Source organism: Triticum urartu, chromosome 7, assembly GCF_003073215.2.
Source record: "Triticum urartu cultivar G1812 chromosome 7, Tu2.1, whole genome shotgun sequence".
Lineage (NCBI taxonomy): Eukaryota > Viridiplantae > Streptophyta > Magnoliopsida > Poales > Poaceae > Triticum > Triticum urartu.
The window spans coordinates 60,867,050-60,886,952 of NC_053028.1; the positions used below are offsets into that span (position 1 = coordinate 60,867,050).

A 19,903-nucleotide genomic window follows, 5' to 3' on the forward strand; every position below is an offset into this window, starting at 1 on the left:
GAGGGACCCTACCCCCTCGGCCTGGCTCAAAGGATGCCGCACCGTCGAGCGAAGGATGAGTTAACCCTAGAACAAGGAAAGGCACGATCTTGGGGTTGCAGACACAGAACATTTGCACGCATCCGTGTCGCAGCAACGGGCATACCTCACCGGGCATTTAAGCACAAACCGCTGGTGTCCAAACAAGAAGAGAGTAAGCTGCAGGAAATGGCACATCGGAGCTGAAGAAGCAGCGAGCTTGCAGCGAACAACAGGGAAACAGTGTTGGGGAACGTAGTAATTTCAAAAAATTTCCTACGCACACGCAAGATCATGGTGATGCATAGCAACGAGAGGGGAGAGTGTGATCTACGTACCCTTGTAGATCGACAACGGAAGCGTTAGGTTGATGTAGTCGTACGTCTTCACGGCCCGACCGATCAAGCACCGAAACTACGGCACCTCCGAGTTCTAGCACACGTTCAGCTCGATGACGATCCCCGGACTCCGATCCAGCAAAGTGTCGGGGAAGAGTTCCGGCAGCACGACGGCGTGGTGACGATCTTGATGTACTAATGTCGCAGGGCTTCGCCTAAGCAATGCTACAATATTATCGAGGACTATGGTGGAAGGGGGCACCGCACACGGCTAAGAATATGATCACGTGGATCAACTTGTGTCTCTAGGGGGTGCCCCTGCCTCCATATATAAAGGCTCAAAAGGGGGGGGGGCTGGCCGGCCAAGAGGAGGCGCGCCAGGAGGAGTCCTACTCCCTCCGGGAGTAGGACTCCCACCTTTCCTAGTTGGAATAGGATTCGTGGAGGGGGGGAAAGAGGAGAGAGAGAGGAGGAAGGGGGGCCGGCCCCCTCTCCTTGTCCTATTCGGACCAAGGGGGGGAGGGGCGCGCGGCCCATCTCTGGCCACCTCTCCTCTCTTTCACTAAGGCCCACTAAGGCCCATATACCTCCCGGGGGGTTCCGGTAACCTCCCGGTACTCCGGTAAAATCCCGATTTCACCCGGAACACTTCCGATATCCAAACATAGGCTTCCAATATATCAATCTTTATGTCTCAACCATTTCAAGACTCCTCGTCATGTCCGTGATCACATCTGGGACTCTGAACAACCTTTGGTACATCAAAACACATAAACTCATAATATAACTGTCCTCGAAACCTTAAGCGTGCGGACCCTACAGGTTCGAGAACAATGTAGACATGACCGAGACACGTCTCCGGTCAATAACCAATAGAGGGACCTGGATGCCCATATTGGTTCCTACATATTCTACGAAGATCTTTTATCGGTCAGACCGCATAACAACATACGTTGTTCCCTTTGTCATCGGTATGTTACTTGCCCGAGATTCGATCGTCGGTATCCAATACCTAGTTCAATCTCGTTACCGGCAAGTCTCTTTACTCGTTTCGTAGTACATCATCCCACAACTAACTCATTAGTTGCAATGCTTGCAAGGCTTAAGTGATGTGCATTACCGAGAGGGCCACGACGCTTTGTTTAGAACTGCACCAACTGATAGCTCCACCATTTAATGTAAACACGTATCCGGTTTGCGATTTAGAATCGTCCGGATCAGTGTCAAAGCTTGCATCAACGTTACCGTTTACGATGAGCTCTTTTTCACCTCCATATACGAGAAACATATCTTTAGTCCTTTTCAGGTACTTCGGGATGTTCTTGACCGCTGTCTAGTGATCCACTCCTGGATTACTTTGGTACCTCCCTGCTAGACTTATAGCAAGGCACACATCAGGTCTCGTACACAACATTGCATACATGATAGAGCCTATGGCTGAAGCATAGGGAACATTTTTCATTTTCTCTCTATCTTCTGCAGTGGTCGGGCATTGAGTCTGACTCAATTTCACACCTTGTAACACAGGCAAGAACCCTTTCTTTGCTTGATCCATTTTGAACTTCTTCAAAATCTTGTCAAGGTATGTGCTTTGTGAAAGTCCAATTAAGCGTCTTGATCTATCTCTATAGATCTTAATGCCTAATATGTAAGCAGCTTCACCGAGGTCTTTCATTGAAAAACTCTTATTCAGGTATCCCTTTATGCTATCCAGAAATTCTATATCATTTCCAATCAGTAATATGTCATCCACATATAATATCAGAAACGCTACAGAGCTCCCACTCACTTTCTTGTAAATACAGGCTTCTCCGAAAGTTTGTATAAAACCAAATGCTTTGATCACACTATCAAAGCGTTTATTCCAACTCCGAGAGGCTTGCACCATTCCATAGATGGATCGCTGGTGCTTGCACACTTTGTTAGCTCCCTTTGGATCGACAAAACCTTCTGGTTGCATCATATACAACTCTTCTTCCAGAAACCCATTCAGGAATGCAGTTTTGACATCCATCTGCCAAATTTCATAATCATAAAATGCGGCAATTGCTAACATGATTCGGACAGACTTAAGCATCGCTACGGGTGAGAAGGTCTCATCATAGTCAACCCCTTGAACTTGCCGAAACCCTTTTGCGACAAGACGAGCTTTGTAGACAGTAATATTACCGTCAGCGTCAGTCTTCTTCTTGAAGATCCATTTATTCTCAATCGCTTGCCTATCATCGGGCAAGTCAACCAAAGTCCACACTTTGTTCTCATACATGGATCCCATCTCAGATTTCATGGCTTCAAGCCATTTTGTGGAATCTGGGCTCACCATCGCTTCTTCATAGTTTGTAGGTTCATCATGATCTAGTAGCATGACTTCCAGAACAGGATTACCATACCACTCTGGTGCGGATCTCACTCTGGTTGATCTACGAGGTTCAGTAGTATCTTGTTCTGAAGTTTCATGATCATTCTCATTAGCTTCCTCACTTATTGGTGTAGGTGTCACAGAAACAGGTTTCTGTGATGCATTACTCTCCAACAAGGGAGCAGGTACAGTTACCTCGTCAAGTTCTACTTTCCTCCCACTCACTTCTTTCGAGAGAAACTCCTTCTCCAGAAAGTTTCCGAACTTAGCAACAAAAGTCTTGCCTTCGGATCTGTGATAGAAGGTGTATCCAATAGTCTCCTTTGGATATCCTATGAAGACACATTTCTCCGATTTGGCTTCGAGCTTATCAGGTTGAAGCTTTTTCACATAAGCATCGCAGCCCCAAACTTTCAGAAACGACAACTTTGGTTTCTTTCCAAACCATAGTTCATAAGGCGTCGTCTCAACGGATTTTGATGGTGCCCTATTTAACGTGAATGCGGCCGTCTCTAAAGCATAACCCCAAAACGATAGCGGTAAATCAGTAAGAGACATCATAGATCGCACCATATCTAGTAAAGTACGATTACGGCGTTCGGACACACCATTACGCTGTGGGGTTCCGGGTGGCGTGAGTTGCGAAACTATTCCGCATTGTTTTAAATGTACACCAAACTCGTAACTCAAATATTCTCGTCCACGATCAGATCGTAGAAACTTAATTTTCTTGTTACGATGATTTTCAACTTCACTCTGAAATTCTTTGAATTTTTCAAATGTTTCAGACTTATGTTTCATTAAGTAGATATACCCATATCTGCTTAAGTCATCTGTGAAGGTGAGAAAATAACGATATCCGCCACGAGCCTCAATATTCATCGGACCACATACATCTGTATGTATGATTTCCGACAAATCTCTTGCTCTCTCCATAGTACCGGAGAACGGCGTTTTAGTCATCTTGCCCATAAGGCACGGTTCGCAAGTACCAAGTGATTCATAATCAAGTGGTTCCAAAAGTCCATCAGTATGGAGTTTCTTCATGCGCTTTACACCGATATGACCTAAACAGCAATGCCACAAATAAGTTGCACTATCATTATCAACTCTGCATCTTTTGGCTTCAACATTATGAATATGTGTGTCACTCCTATCGAGATTCAATAAGAATAGACCATTCTTCAAGGGTGCATGACCATAAAAGATATTACTCATATAAATAGAACAACCATTATTCTCTGATTTAAATGAATGACCGTCTCGCATCAAACAAGATCCAGATATAATGTTCATGCTTAACGCTGGCACCAAATAACAATTATTTAGGTCTAATATTAATCCCGAAGGTAGATGTAGAGGTAGCGTGCCGACCGCGATCACATCGACTTTGGAACCATTTCCCACGCGCATCGTCACCTCGTCCTTAGCCAATCTTCGCTTAATCTGTAGTCCCTGTTTCGAGTTGCAAATATTAGCAACAGAACCAGTATCAAATACCCAGGTGCTACTGCGAGCATTAGTAAGGTACACATCAATAACATGTATATCACATATACCTTTGTTCACCTTGCCATCCTTCTTATCCGCCAAATACTTGGGGCAGTTCCGCTTCCAGTGACCAGTCTGCTTGCAGTAGAAGCACTCAGTTTCAGGCTTAGGTCCAGACTTGGGTTTCTTCTCTTGAGCAGCAACTTGCTTGCTGTTCTTCTTGAAGTTCCCCTTCTTCTTCCCTTTGCCCTTTTTCTTGAAACTAGTGGTCTTGTTGACCATCAACACTTGATGCTCCTTCTTGATTTCTACCTCCGCAGCTTTCAGCATCGCGAAGATCTCGGGAATAGTCTTATTCATCCCTTGCATATTATAGTTCATCACGAAGCTCTTGTAGCTTGGTGGAAGTGATTGGAGAATTCTGTCAATGACGCTATCATCCAGAAGATTAACTCCCAGTTGAATCAAGTGATTACAATACCCAGACATCTTGAGTATATGCTCACTGACAGAACTATTCTCCTCCATCTTGCAGCTATAGAACTTATTGGAGACTTGATATCTCTCAATCCGGGCATTTGCTTGAAATATTAACTTCAACTCCTGGAACATCTCATATGCCCCATGACGTTCAAAACGTCGTTGAAGTCCCGGTTCTAAGCCGTAAAGCATGGCACATTGAACTATCGAGTAGTCATCAGCTTTGCTCTGCCAGACGTTCATAACATCCGGTGTTGCTCCAGCAGCAGGCCTGGCACCTAGCAGTGCTTCCAGGACGTAATTATTCTGTGCAACAATGAGGATAATCCTCAAGTTACGGACCCAGTCCGTGTAATTGCTACCATCATCTTTCAACTTTGCTTTCTCAAGGAACGCATTAAAATTCAACGGAACAACAGCACGGGCCATCTATCTACAATCAAATATACATAAGCAAGATACTATCAGGTACTAAGTTCATGATAAATTTAGGTTCAATTAATCTTATTACTTAAGAACTCCCACTTAGATAGATATCCCTCTAATCCTCTAAGTGATTACGTGATCCAAATTAACTAAACCATGTCCGATCATCATGTGAGATGGAGTAGTTTCATTGGTGAACATCACTATGTTGATCATATCTACTATATGATTCACGCTCGACCTTTCGGTCTCCGTGTTCCGAGGCCATATCTGTATATGCTTGGCTCGTCAAGTATAACCTGAGTATTCCGCGTGTGCAACTGTTTTGCACCCGTTGTATTTGAACGTAGAGCCTATCACACCCGATCATCACGTGGTGTCTCAGCACGAAGAACTTTCACAACGGTGCATACTCAGGGAGAACACTTCTTGATAATTTAGTGAGAGATCATCTTATAATGCTACCGTCAATCAAAGCAAGATAAGATGCATAAAAGATAAACATCACATGCAATCAATATAAGTGATATGATATGGCCATCATCATCTTGTGCTTGTGATCTCCATCTCCGAAGCACCGTCGTGATCACCATCGTCACCGGCGCGACACCTTGATCTCCATCGTAGCATCGTTGTCGTCTCGCCAATCTTATGCTTCCACGACTATCGCTACCGCTTAGTGATAAAGTAAAGCATTACAGCGTGATTGCATTGCATAAAATAAAGCGACAACCATATGGCTCCTGCCAGTTGCCGATAACTTGGTTACAAAACATGATCATCTCATACAATAAAATTTAGCATCATGTCTTGACCATATCACATCACAACATGCCCTGCAAAAACAAGTTAGACGTCCTCTACTTTGTTGTTGCAATTTTTACGTGGCTACTACGGGCTTAAGCAAGAACCAATCTTACCTACGCATCAAAACCACAACGACAGTTTGTCAAGTTGGTGCTGTTTTAACCTTCGCAAGGAATGGGCGTAGCCACACTCAGTTCAACTAAAGTTGGAGAAACTGTCACCCGCAAGCCACCTATGTGCAAAGCACGTCGGGAGAACCGGTCTCGCGTAAGCGTACGCGTAATGTCGGTCCGGGCCACTTCGTCCAACAATAACACCAAACCAAAGTATGACATGCTGGTAAGCAGTATGACTTATATCGCCCACAACTCACTTGTGTTCTACTCGTGCATATAACATCAACATATAAAACCTGGCTCGGATGCCACTGTTGGGGAACGTAGTAATTTCAAAAAATTTCATACGCACACGCAAGATCATGGTGATGCATAGCAACGAGAGGGGAGAGTGTGATCTACGTACCCTTGTAGATTGACAACGGAAGCGTTAGGTTGATGTAGTCGTACGTCTTCACGGCCCGACCGATCAAGCACCGAAGCTACGGCACCTCCGAGTTCTAGCACACGTTCAGCTCGATGACGATCCCCGGACTCCGATCCAGCAAAGTGTCGGGGAAGAGTTCCGTCAGCACGACGGCGTGGTGATGATCTTGATGTACTAATGTCGTAGGGCTTCGCCTAAGCACTGCTACAATATTATCGAGGACTATGGTGGAAGGGGGCACCGCACACGGCTAAGAATATGATCACGTGGATCAACTTGTGTCTCTAGGGGGTGCCCCTGCCTCCATATATAAAGGCTCAAAAGGGGGGGGGGGCTGGCCGGCCAAGAGGAGGCGCGCCAGGAGGAGTCCTACTCCCTCAGGACTCCCCCCCTTTCCTAGTTGGAATAGGATTCGTGGAGGGGGGGAAAGAGGAGAGAGAGTAGGAAGGGGGGCCGGCCCCCTCTCCTTGTCCTATTCGGACCAAGGGGGGGAGAGGCGCGCGGCCCATCTCTGGCCACCTCTCCTCTCTTTCACTAAGGCCCACTAAGGCCCATATACCTCCCGGGGGGTTCCGGTAACCTCCCGGTACTCCGGTAAAATCCCGATTTCACCCGGAACACTTCCGATATCCAAACATAGGCTTCCAATATATCAATCTTTATGTCTCAACCATTTCAAAACTCCTCGTCATGTCCGTGATCACATCTGGGACTCCGAAACTAACTTCGGTACATCAAAACTCATAAACTCATAATATAACTGTCATCGAAACCTTAAGCGTGCGGACCCTACGGGTTCGAGAACAATGTAGACATGACCGAGACACGTCTCCGGTCAATAACCAATAGCGGAACCTGGATGCTCATATTGGCTCCTACATATTCTACGAAGATCTTTATCGGTCAGACCGCATAACAACATATGTTGTTCCCTTTGTCATCGGTATGTTACTTGCCCGAGATTCGATCATCGGTATCTCAATACCTAGTTCAATCTCGTTACCGGCAAGTCTCTTTACTCGTTCCGTAATTCATCATCTCGGAACTAACTCATTAGTTGCAATGCTTGCAAGGCTTATGTGATGTGCATTACCGAGAGGGCCCAGAGATACCTCTCCGACAATCGGAGTGACAAATCCTATCTCGAAATACGTCAACCCAACATGTACCTTTGGAGACACCTGTAGAGTACCTTTATAATCACCCATTACGTTGTGACGTTTGGTAGCACACAAAGTGTTCCTCCGGCAACGGGAGTTGCATAATCTCATAGTCATAGGAACATGTATAAGTTATGAAGAAAGCAATAGCAACATACTAAACGATCGGGTGGCTAAGCTAATGAATGGGTCATGTCAATCAGATCATTCACCTAATGATGTGATCCCGTTAATCAAATAACAACTCTTTGTTCATGGTTAGGAAACATAACCATCTTTGATTAACGAGCTAGTCAAGTAGAGGCATACTAGTGACACTCCGTTTGTCTATGTATTCACACATGTATTATGTTTCCGGTTAATACAATTCTAGCATGAATAATAAACATTTATCATGATATAAGGAAATAAATATAACTTTATTATTGCCTAGGGCATATTTCCTTCAATTAGAGCAACTCCAATGGGACGACCCAAACGGACGGCGCATTTGTCCGCTTTTTGTCCGTTTGGGTCGGCCGCGCGCCCGGCGTCCGCCCAGTTTTGCATTTGGGTCGGCAATGCGCCCAATGCGCCAACCCATTTCATGTTCGCATTCAACTTTTATTTAAAAAAGGCCCGCGGCCGATCATGCCAGCGGCCATGTCTCATGCCGGCACCATGCCAGCGCCGGCATACAATGCCGGCTTCAGAAAATACCACAGTTCATGCTGGCGCACTCACCAGCCGGCCGGCACACATGCCAGCACACAAAAAATGGTGGGACTTGAGTTCGACCATGCCATCGCGGCTCCCGTGGTCATGTCGGCACACCTGTCGGCATACAAAAAAGATGGCCCTCGACGCCATAGATCACTCGTCGTCGAACTTGAGCATGTCGGCCTGCATCTTCTCGAACCATGGCCTCTTCCTTGGCGACAAGGCATTGAGATCCACCTTCATGATCTCCACCCCGGTCATCATGCTTGCAAGAGCCACTTATTCCTCCTTTGTCTTGGCGTTGGCGGCCTCGATCTCTAGCATCTTGGCTTGCTTCTCCGCCTCGAGCTCGAACATCTTGGCTTGCTTCTCGGCGTCAAGATCAAGCCTCCTCCTTTGGATCTCCATGAAAGCATCCATTTGCTCCGCCTTGAAACGCCAGTGCTCCTCCTCCCTTGAGCCCTTCTTATTCATCATGTCATCCACACTTGCGATCAAGGCGTTGGTGGCCGCATCTCGCTTGTCCTCCTTCTTGGAGTTGGTCTTCCCCCGCAGCCGTGCCGGCTCGCCCTCCCCAACATCCTCCACGGCGCCCTTCCCCCCACGTGCCTTGAGTGTGGCATATTGTGCCTCGAACTTCTCTTCGTCCTTGATGACCCGATAGCAATGGGAGAGGTTGAAGCACTTGCCATTGTGTTGAATTGAATGCCTCTCCAAAGCTTGAAATGCCTACAAAATGTTTCCATGCAAGCATATGGGCAAGTGATAGCAAATAAAGACATAAAAGAATGATCTTGATGGCACAAAAGAGGCCGACTTGCTTGCTATCATACCATGTCTTGCACGCCGATGCCGCTCACGGGGCGGGCCTTGACGCTCTCAAGGGTGGCGCAAAACTTGTTGCACTCTTGTTGGATTACCCTCCACCGCTTGGAAATGGAGACCCACCCGCGCGTGCTCACAAATTGGTAGGGTGGAAACTTCTTGCGCTCATGAAACTCGCGGTGCACACGAGTCCAAAAGGTTGAATGCTTTTGCTTGGCGCCCGTCTTTGGGTCTTGTCCAATGTCTCGCCAACACTCGCATAGAAGCTTGTCCTCGGCAGCTGTGTACGCCTTCGTGCGTTTGCTCTTGCGCTTCGGCTTCGGCCCGGCGGCTTGGTTGGCGAGCTCGTCCTCGAACAAAGGCTCCACTTCGATGTCGCACTCGTCCTCTAGCCCATAGTCGTCCGGGAACTTGTGGTTGAGGTGGAAGCCGTCCAGGTCGATGCCGACCTGATCACGCATGAAGGCCGCCTGATAGGGATCATAGCCAGCGGCTGGCGTGAACGCCCCGCGGCCGTCCTGGCTTTGTGTCTCTCAGGATCGTAGCTAACGCCCGGCGCACCACCCTCGAAGATGAGGTGTTGCATGTAGTCCTCGTCGACGGTGGACGACATTTCCTCGAACAGGTTGCGGGCGTCCGGGAGACCGCCGGCCGGCGTTTGTCGCGCGCGTTTCCTCGCGCCGCGGGACGATGAGCCACCGACCACCGGGGTGGCGTTGAGGTCGATGGGCGCGGGCGTGGGCGTGGAAGGCGCGACCACGCTCACGTCGGGTGAGCACTCCCCGGAGAGGCGGGAGGCCTGCGGGTAGACGTGGAAGCCGGGGACCGGGTTGCAAGCCGACGCGCGGGTGAGTCGGGCATCACCATCCGAGGAAATGCCGACGAGCCGGTGCTGGCCGCGGCGACGGCGGCTTGGAGGACGTGTGCTGGCTAGGGTTTACCCCAAGCATGTAGAGCGCCTCCCTCGTTGCAGCGGCGACGCGGGCTTGGTGAACTCCTGCTGCGCGGCGGCGGCGGCCTGCGGCGGCCTCATCCCTCGCGTCCGCGGCGTGCCTCCGGCCCTTCCTCTTGGCCGACTCCCTTGCCCTGTTCGGGCGTCGCCTTCTTCGGCTTGGTCGCGGCGGCGTCTTGTGCGGGGCACGAGGCTTGCCTTTCCCGGAGGGGGCGACGGCGCCGGACGAGGCGAGGGAGGCGAGGCCGACGGCGGCGTCGAGGTCAAGGTCGATGGCGTCCTCCATGGTGGGGGGGGGGGGGCCGGGGGGGGGGGGAGCGTTTTTGGGGGAAATGGTGGTGGCTAACACCGACCGGCGGGCCCGGGGAGAGGAGCAGGCGCCTGCGCGCGTCCGCGCCGCACAAATTCGGCTCAAAATTGGGCCTGGAATGGGTCGCCCGCGGACGAAAAACGGACGCGCGTCCATTTGAATCGGCGCGTTGGGCCGCGACTTTTGTCCACGCCGATCCAAACGGACGCAGGCGGACGAAATGAGTCGTCTCATTGAAGTTGCTCTTATTATTATTATTATTGGGAAATGCAGAATTCTCAAAAGGCAGAAATAAGAGGGAGGGGGGAGCATGATTGCAGTGTCATGTCGTCCTCAATCCTATATGATCACAAAAGACAAGAATTCGTATGAAAGAGTATTTGATAGCGCATGAAAAGCAAACGAATTCCATCAAAAGATTTCAGTGGATGTAAATTTTCCTCCAGACATAGTACAAAAATTCTTACGGATTCTAATCCCACGAATCAAACAATCAACATACAGAAAACAAATATCTAAGGGTCCAAAATCATCCAAAATAGAGAATTCTTTTGAATCAAAGGTACACCCACTTCTAGAATCCTCTGCCCATCACGTTGCGATCCAATCGTTTTCCGAGAGACTCCAGGTTACATTTCCAAAGGTCAACGCGACCAAGTATGCTAGCGAATTGAGGTGCGCGCTCCAGATCGCAGAATAGTTAAGCATAGCGACGGAGGATTCTGCCCCCGTCCGCGTCGTCTCCCGCCGCATGGTGCGGCAGTCTTCGAGCGGCGTGCCGACGTGCCCAGCGGAGCCTGCGGCCGAGACGGCGCACCTTGCGCCGTGGGACCTCCAGATGCTGACCGTGGATTACATCCAGAAGGGCATCCTCCTGCCAAAGCCCCCCGCCGGAGACGGCGGAGAGCGCCTCGTCGGGCGCCTTGCGTCGTCCTTCGCCCGCGCTCTAGGACGCTTCTACCCCTTCGCCGGCCGCCTCGCAGCCGAGGAGCAGCTGGAGGACGGCAGCCGGGCAGCGTCACCGTCTCTCTGCGCTGCACCAGCGAGGGCGCAGAGTTCGTCCACGCGGTGGCGCCCGGCGTCACAGTGGCCGATGTCGCGGCGTCGCTGTACATCCCCCGTGTGGTCTGGTCCTTTTTCCCACTCGACGGGCTGGTCGGCGCGGATGCCGTGGCCGGATCGCGCCCCGTCCTTGCCGCGCAGGTCACCGAGCTCGCGGACGGCGTCTTTGTCGCCATGTTGCTCAGCCACGCCGTTGCCGATGGGACTGCCTTCTGGCACCTCTTCAACACCTGGTCCGAGATGAGCCGGAGTGGCGGCGCCGACGCCGATGTTCACGCCGCCGCCGGTGCTCGAGCGTTGGTTCCCCGATGCCTGCCCTGTACCGGTCCCTCTGCCGTTCGCCAAGCTGGAGCATATGATCCGGCGGTTCGATTGCCCGCCGGTGGAGGAGGGCTTCTTCCATTTCTCCGCGGAGAGCATCAAGAAGCTGAAGTCCAGAGCGAACGCCGAGGTGGCCAGCGCCGGCGTCGGCTCGGCGACCTCCACAGCCACCCTCTCGTCTCTCCAGTCCCTGCTCGCTCACGTCTGGCGCTCAGTGTCTCGCGCCCGGCGCCTGTCACCGGTGGAAGAGACGACGTACACCGTGCTCGTCGGGTGTCGCGGCCGTGTCAAGCGCGTACCACAAACGTACGCAGGGAACGCCGTGGTACGCGCCACGGCGAGGTCCACGACCAGCGAGATCCTGGAGAGGGGACTGGGGTGGACGGCTGTTGCAGTCAATGAAGCCTATCAATTTAACTTGTCGTGGTGCCAGCGGATGAGCGATAGGGGATGATCTACAACGACCAAGATGAGAAGAAGCACAAGGAGATGGCATGTCAAGATTAGGAAAAGATTGTTAGCATAATCTTGAAGCGTCAAGTCCAAGTAGTATTTGTGCTAGATTAGGAAGTATTAGACGTGTTATGTTAGGTCTACATGATGATCAGTGTGGCCATGTAATTAGCTTAGGAAAGTCCTCAAATTGAGTCTGGTTAGGATTAGTTAGCCGTGTCCTAGTAGTATTAGTCTACATGAGTCAAGAGTCCGTGTAGGACTTGCTGTAGTTGGGTCGGTGGCCTTATGCATATTTATATGCATCAGGGCCACGTAAGAATCGTGTGCAAGAAAATAGAAAATAAAAAAAGAAGAAACAAAGGGCACACAAGAGCCCTTGGCTATAAACGTTTTGCGCGTGCGTGTTCATTGTGATTTGATGTGATCGATCCTGTGGGCTAAATTCCAACAATTGGTATCAGAGCAAGGTTCAAGGCAAAGCCGCGCTTGCCCCGGAGAGGCGACCCCTACTAGCGCCTCGGGGCGGGCGATGTTGTCGCTGGGTGTTGCAGCGACGAGGAGGATTATGCGACCGTCGTTCGATGGAGCGACAAGGAGGGAGACGGCGGGCTGTCGTAGGCAAGGCGGCGGATGGAGATCGTTGACGGGAGCGGTGGTGCGGTGATGCGGTGTCGGAAAGTCGTCAAGATCGTCATCCGGGAGTTAAAGTCAAGGAGTCGTGCGGGTTAGCACGGTCGGTTGGTCAGTCGGTCGTCGGCGTCATGTCCAAGTGCTTGTCTCTGTGAGGAGGCGTTGAAGATGAAGCGTATCCAGGTCGTCTATGTGTCTCGACGAGAGGATCAAGTTCAACTATGTAGGGGCGGTAAACTAGTGAAGGTGAGTCTCTTCAATGAGGCCATGTCTCTACATGAGGCTGGAGTGCATGGTGTAGCGCATGGGGTGGTGTGATCCACAAGGAGTCGGCTTGTATCTCGCTAGGGTGGAAGATGAAGTCTACCGGGTGGGGTTTTCCACATGTTACTAGCGAGGCTGGATAGTCCAAGACATATTTGAGGTGGTCCGTAAATTCGCCAAGTTGAAATTGGGAAGAGATTGTTGCAGTCAATGGAACCTATCAATTTAACTTGTCGTGATGCGAGCGGATGAGCGACAGGGGATGATCTACAACAACCAAGATGAGAAGAAGCACAAGGAGATGGCATGTCAGGATTAGGAAAAGATTGTTAGCATAATCTTGAAGTGTCAAGTCCAAGTAGTATTTGTGCTAGATTAGGAAGTATTAGACGTGTTATGTTAGGTCTACATAATAATCAGTGTGGCCGTATAATTAGCTTAGAAAAGTCCTCAAGTTGAGTCAGGTTAGGATTAGTTAGCCGTGTCCTAGTAGTATTAGTCTACATAATGATCAGTGTGGCCGTATAATTAGCTTAGAAAAGTCCTCAAGTTGAGTCAGGTTAGGATTAGTTAGCCGTGTCCTAGTAGTATTAGTCTACATGAGTCAAGAGTCCGTGTAGGACTTGCTGTAGTTGGGTCGGTGGCCTTATGCATATTTATATCAGTTTTGCTAAAGCACATCTAGATGTGCCATAAGTATTGCACATCTAAATCCTATGTCATTGTTCTTACCTTGAGATTCGTGTGGATTTTCTTTTTCTTTTTTCTCTTCCTCTTTATACTTGATTCACTCACTTAGATGTACAATAACTAGAGCATATCTAGATGTGCCCTAGACACACCCTATTTATATGCATCAGGGCCACGAAAAATCGTATGCAAGAAAACAGAAAATAAAAAAAGGAAAACAAAAGGCATGACAAAAGCTCTTAGCTATAAAAATTTTGCGCGTGCGTGTTCATTGTGATTTGATGTGATCGATCATGTGGGTAAGTTCCAACAACGGCGCGGCTGCTGAACAGCGCCATCGCGTCGCTCGACGAGGCAGCGCTGGTGGGCTCGCTAACTTCGTGGCACCAGGACCCGAGGTTCGCGTACCAGGCGGGGTTCTGGAACCCGGCGATGGTGGTGACCGGGAACTCGCCGCGGTTCGACGCGTACGGGAACGACTTCGGGGCGGGACCACCGGTGGCCGTGCGGAGTGGTGGTGCGAACAAGGTGGACGGGAGGGTGATGGTGTACGAGGGCCGCGGGGCGGTGGGAGCATGGGGCTGGAGGTGTGCCTCGTGCCGGAGGCGCTCTCGCGGCTAGCTGCAGACCATGAGTTCATCTATCAGGACCGACGTACAGTAGTTCTCCCAATTTGTGTGCCTGCATCCATTTCAACAAGGGCTTACTTGCTTGACTGGATTTTTAAGCGGGTGTTTGGTTCAGAAATCTTAGGATTTTTTTTAATCCCAGGGACTAATTAAAAAAGACTCTCTAGTAGAGTTTTTTTTAGTCTCTGTAGAAAAAGTCCCTCCCGTTTGGTTCTTAGAAATTTTTTTAAAGACTTTTTCTAGTCTCTAGAACTAAAAAGTTCCTGAACCAAACACCCCCTAAATGTTGAAACGTCCTTGGGAAATTCTCATGTGGTTTCACCTAATGCTAGTGGCCGTGGAGATCTTCAAATCGTAATGTAATCTTTGTTATGTTATTAAGGGTTATTAATTAGGTTTGAATTGTAGGGGATTCCAATAAAAATCTGTGCGTAGTAGATATCGCCTAAAAATCTTCTAAAAAATTTCAAACCAATCGAGCCTAATTATACACTTGATTTCTTCAATGTGGAATCATTATTAGACGGACCAGTGCACGCGAACCAATCTGTGGTTGAATGATTAGGTAGACAATGGTATCTTCAGCCCATCAAGGTTCAAGTCCTGATGCTCGCATTTATTTTCAATATATCTACACCGGCTCAGTCTCTCGAAAGTGATCATAGAGATAAGATGTACGTGTACTCATTCATAGGGATAAGTATATGCGCATATATATAAGCGCCTGCGTCAGTACTATGTCAAAAAGAAAAGACAGACCAGTGCAATGCCAACCCTTTATTGAGAATGTTCGTGCATGAAATTCATTTCTCAGTTGCTTATGATGGCCTTTCTATGATGTTTGGGATGAACTAGCGTATTTCTCGTACATCCTCCCTAGAATAATTATGTAGGTGTGTCTAACTCTTATCTAGATGAAAAATAACTATGTCTCATATGATTCCTATATCATTAAATTTTACATAAGGATTTCTCTTTTATTAGTCAAATAGTGTAGGAGTTACACAAGACTTTGTTTTAATTCTCACCTAGATGAGAATTGGTTATCTCTCAATTTCTTTATCGTTCGATTTATACCATCAAGATTCATGTTTTTTTTTATATCGACTGGGCGTGCAGCTGCTATGGCCCGGCACATTGTTCCATTGTGCTTTTTATATTATTATTTTTTACCTCGGCTGACCGTTGCCACGTATGTATTTCTACAAGCAAAAGAGTCTGTGTGTTGTATTAATAAAAATATACCACATTCATCTAACCTAATAATCCTCGTGCTCACCCATACTGGCGGTAGCGTCAATGCTCACACAATCATAACACGTTTGAACGTTGTCAATTCTAAGGCGTCTCTCTCGACATAAGATGAGAATTCTGCTTTTTTCCAATGAGGTTTTGGCGAGGCGTTTATGCATCATTATAGATGATTTCTTTCGTCTCCAATCCTGATTTTATTGAGATGTTCATTTTCATTCTGAATCGGCACAATATGAAAGAAAGACGAATTGTGCGCTATTGATTAAACTTGCACCATAAATAATATTTTTGAAATAGTTAACAGGTATAATAACATCATATCCAGATTCTGCACGGTTTTCTAATCAAATTCCACATATAATAATATGTTAAATCTAGAGTTAGGTTTAAAAGATATGGATAATTTTTTAAAGCATTTGATATGTGTTGCGGGTCGATTAACCCAATTATCAGGGGATTTTCTGCAAAAGAGAAAATCTGATTAAAAACTGATCTGCGTGTTGATTATCAGGAACATCAATGGGATTATGCGAAAGCGAAAATCTAAATTAAAACTAGATTGTTGGTTGATTACCAGAAACATCAAGGCGTTTTCTGCGAAAGCCGAAATCGAACTTAAAGATAAATTAAGGGTTAATTACCAGAAACATCAGGGATGAAAAAAATCTATTTTAAATTTGAACTATTGGTTGATTAGAAAAAGGTTGGAGAATTTCTGCAAAATGTTATACGTGTAACTTTGACACGCAAGCTTGTTTGGTCCTTTGATATGCAATTTATCCAATTAAGAACCAATTGCATGTTCGTCCATGAGATGCAACTCACCCGATCGAGTTATATGTTCATTCTTTACACGTAGGGGCTGTTTGGATTGTGAATATCTTTGCCATATATTGCCACATGATTTTTGCCACACTTGTCACACTTGCCTTAGTTGAGTTGCTCAAATTGTTAGCCATATTTTGGCTTGGCTAAAGGAATCTTGCCACGCTTCTTGTGTTTATGACATGTGGGGTTCACCGCTCATAAAAAATTCTTGCCTTAGGTGTGGCTAGAACCAAACACCTACCTAACTTGGTCAAATTTGCCTAAGGTTAGTTGTGATAAAGTGTGGCAATGTGTGGCTAGAAACCAAACAGCCCCGTAGTTTAGCATTAACGTTGCATGTCCACTCTTGACATTTAGTTAGCCCCGATCTAGTTGCCTGTCCACCCTTAACAACTCTTCAATTATATGTCCACCTTTCACATGCAACTTGAATGTAACTAACCCAGTTGCATGCCCATCTTGGACCCGAAGCTCGCTCGACTCAGTTGCATGTCCACGCTCAACACACAATTAGTCTTAATCTTGATCCAATTGCATGCCCACCTCCTACACACAACTTGCATGAGCCCAACCCAGTTGCATGTGACATGCAACTCACTCGACCAAGTTGCATGTCCACCCACGACATGCAACTCGCTCGACCTAGTTGCAAGTCTATCAAACACGTAACTCACATTGCGGCTCTAGATTTCCTAAAAGGAAGCTGTCTCCATACTAAACTAACGATGACTGCTAAAAATATCAAACTAACAAGGAGCTTGAAGTTGTTTATCAGCTTGACCAATCGTGGATGAAACCTCCCAAGGTTATCATGGACGAGCATTGCCCACGGGCTAGGGTCCGAATTCGACAATAGAACAATCATTGTGCCATGCCATCATCGACCGCGTCGACTTCATGGTCTAATGAAAACAACAAGGCGTAGACCGTCACCGCACATCCCCATCATGAAAGATGGGACAGAGGAGTTGGAGCGGGTAAGAACGGGCCACGATTCGCTAGACCAATCGCCTCTCACCTTTCTCACCATCAACACAAAAACTAGATATGTCTTCACAATCCCACGTGAGAATTTTTGTGAGGCTATCTTTTCGGCTTTGTTGTGGGAACTTTATGCGTAAATTCTCACTAAAGAAATAACAAAAAGTAAATGTGAGAGTTTTCTTGATTGGTTTAGAATGATCCAGATGTAAGAGTTTTCTCAATTGGTTTAGAATGATCCAGCTCCTAGTTAGGCTCTGGATTCCTTTGTTCTTTTTTCTTTGCTTTTTTGTGTGTGGATTTTTTTTTTGTGGATGGATTCCTTTGTTCATTGGGTCAATGCAAGGCATGTAAACCGTCATGCACTACTTGTCAATGTGGGAGGGCTACATGGATTAAAAAAATAGTTAGTGGGTCGATAAAATAAAAAACTTCAACAAATTAATTTAATTTTCCAGGAAAAATATTTAGATTTTAGTGCGCTTACAAAGGAAAAACTATGTCCTTTGTAGATGCCATGTTGCCATCATGAATACTACGTGAAGCCATTGCGTGTCTTAACAAACAAGCGAGCATACGTATCATCAAGATCGGACATGCAGGATATATATCACGTGAATTGGACTTTTCTTGGTTGGAACTTGGAAGTCGACGGCTGACGATTGCTACTGGGTCTGGGTGGCTGCCAATGCCAAGCTCTAACCTTTAGTCCAACCAGTAGATTTCATACTCAGACAATCCCCTTTTTTAACCACCATGTGTGCTTAAAATAAGATGTTACTATACTACTTACCATTCTCCTGAACACAGCACAGCTCCATGATACTCCTTCTGTAAACTGATATTTTTTTTTTGAAACGGAGGCAAAAGCTTTGCCTTATCTCATTAATAAAGAAAAAAAGAATTACCCGGTTAATTAACGAAAATCCGGACGAAAACCGTTACAACACATCCACATAAGACACACATGGCGACCTGGCAACCAATACAAAAACGCACACACGTCGCCAAAGGAGAGAACACCCTCGAGGTTGCAACCCGGTGCCATCGTCATCACACCTTCACAAGGGCGACCCCGACTCCACCATCGACGACCACCGAAGTAGCCCTCGCCACAAGCAAATGCCGAGGCCTGTACCGGCCGATGCCAAACAGTCAACCGCACACGCCGACTACCAGGCAGCTCCGACTCTGTCAACGAGCATTGCAGGAAATAAGCGTTGAGCCAGCGCCGAGCCAGCGCCAGAACCGACCACCTGCCTCGCGTCATCGTTGCCGCAAGGGCCCCTCCTCAGCAGCTCCGACTCCAAGAAGACAAAGTGAAGCATGGCAACCCCTCGAACACGCCGGATGAGACCGACTACCAAAACTCAGCTGCAAACCAACTCCGCCCATAGCCGCCATCGTTGCCACACAAGAATCCGCGTCACCCACCCACATCGCCAGCCGGGCACCTACCGACCGTGATGTCGTGCATGTCCAGCTCCAGGAAAGCGCGAAGGGGATCGATGACCTTCAAGGCGACGCCCCCAAGGGGGTTGCGACGTTGGAGAACGACGCCGTCGCCCGACTCACACCGGAGTCTTAGGCTTTCGCCCGATGGCCAAGGTCCGAAGGTGCTAGGAAAGGAGAGGCTCCACGACGACTCCCCAAGGAGGAAGAACGACGTCCCCGGACGCCGCGTCGTCTAGGCTTTCGCTCGGAGCCCCCTCACCGAGCACCCCCATGCAACCGGCGATGCAGCACCACCGGACCGCAAGCCTGCTGTCCCACACCTACGCGACGACCACGGGATAAACAAAAAAAAAAATATAGAAAAAAAACAAACTTGGAATATAAAAGCCAAGTTCTATAATGAAAAAATCCCACTAGTATATGGAAGTGACAAAATAAGAGACTCTCTATCATGGGGATTATGGTGCTACTTTGAAGCACAAGTGTGGCAAAGGATAGTAGCATTGTCTCTTCTCTCTTTTTCTCTCATTTTTTTTGGCCTTCTCCTTTTTTGTGGCCTTTCTCTTTTTTTCTTTTTTTGGGCCTTCTCTTTTTTATGGCCTTTCTCCTTTTTTCTTTTTTTTATTCCTCACTTGGTACAATGCTCTAGAAAATGATGATCATCACACTTCTATTTATTTACAACTCAATGATTACAACTCGACACTAGAACAAAGTATGACTCTATATGAATGCCTCCGGCGGTGTACCGGGATATGCAATGAACCAAGAGTGACATGTATGAAATACTTATGAACGGTGGCTTTGCCATAAATACTATGTCAACTACATGATCATGCTAAGCAATATGACAATGATGAATGTGTCATGATAAACGGAATGGTGGAAAGTTGCATGGCATATATCTCAGAATGGCTATGGAAAT

General features: G+C 47.7%; 1 pseudogene; it reads left to right on the forward strand.

Annotated features, from left to right (window-relative positions):
• Nucleotides 1-10,430: 10,430 nt before the first annotated feature.
• LOC125518345 lies at nucleotides 10,431-14,584 on the forward strand (annotated as a pseudogene).
• Nucleotides 14,585-19,903: the final 5,319 nt, after the last annotated feature.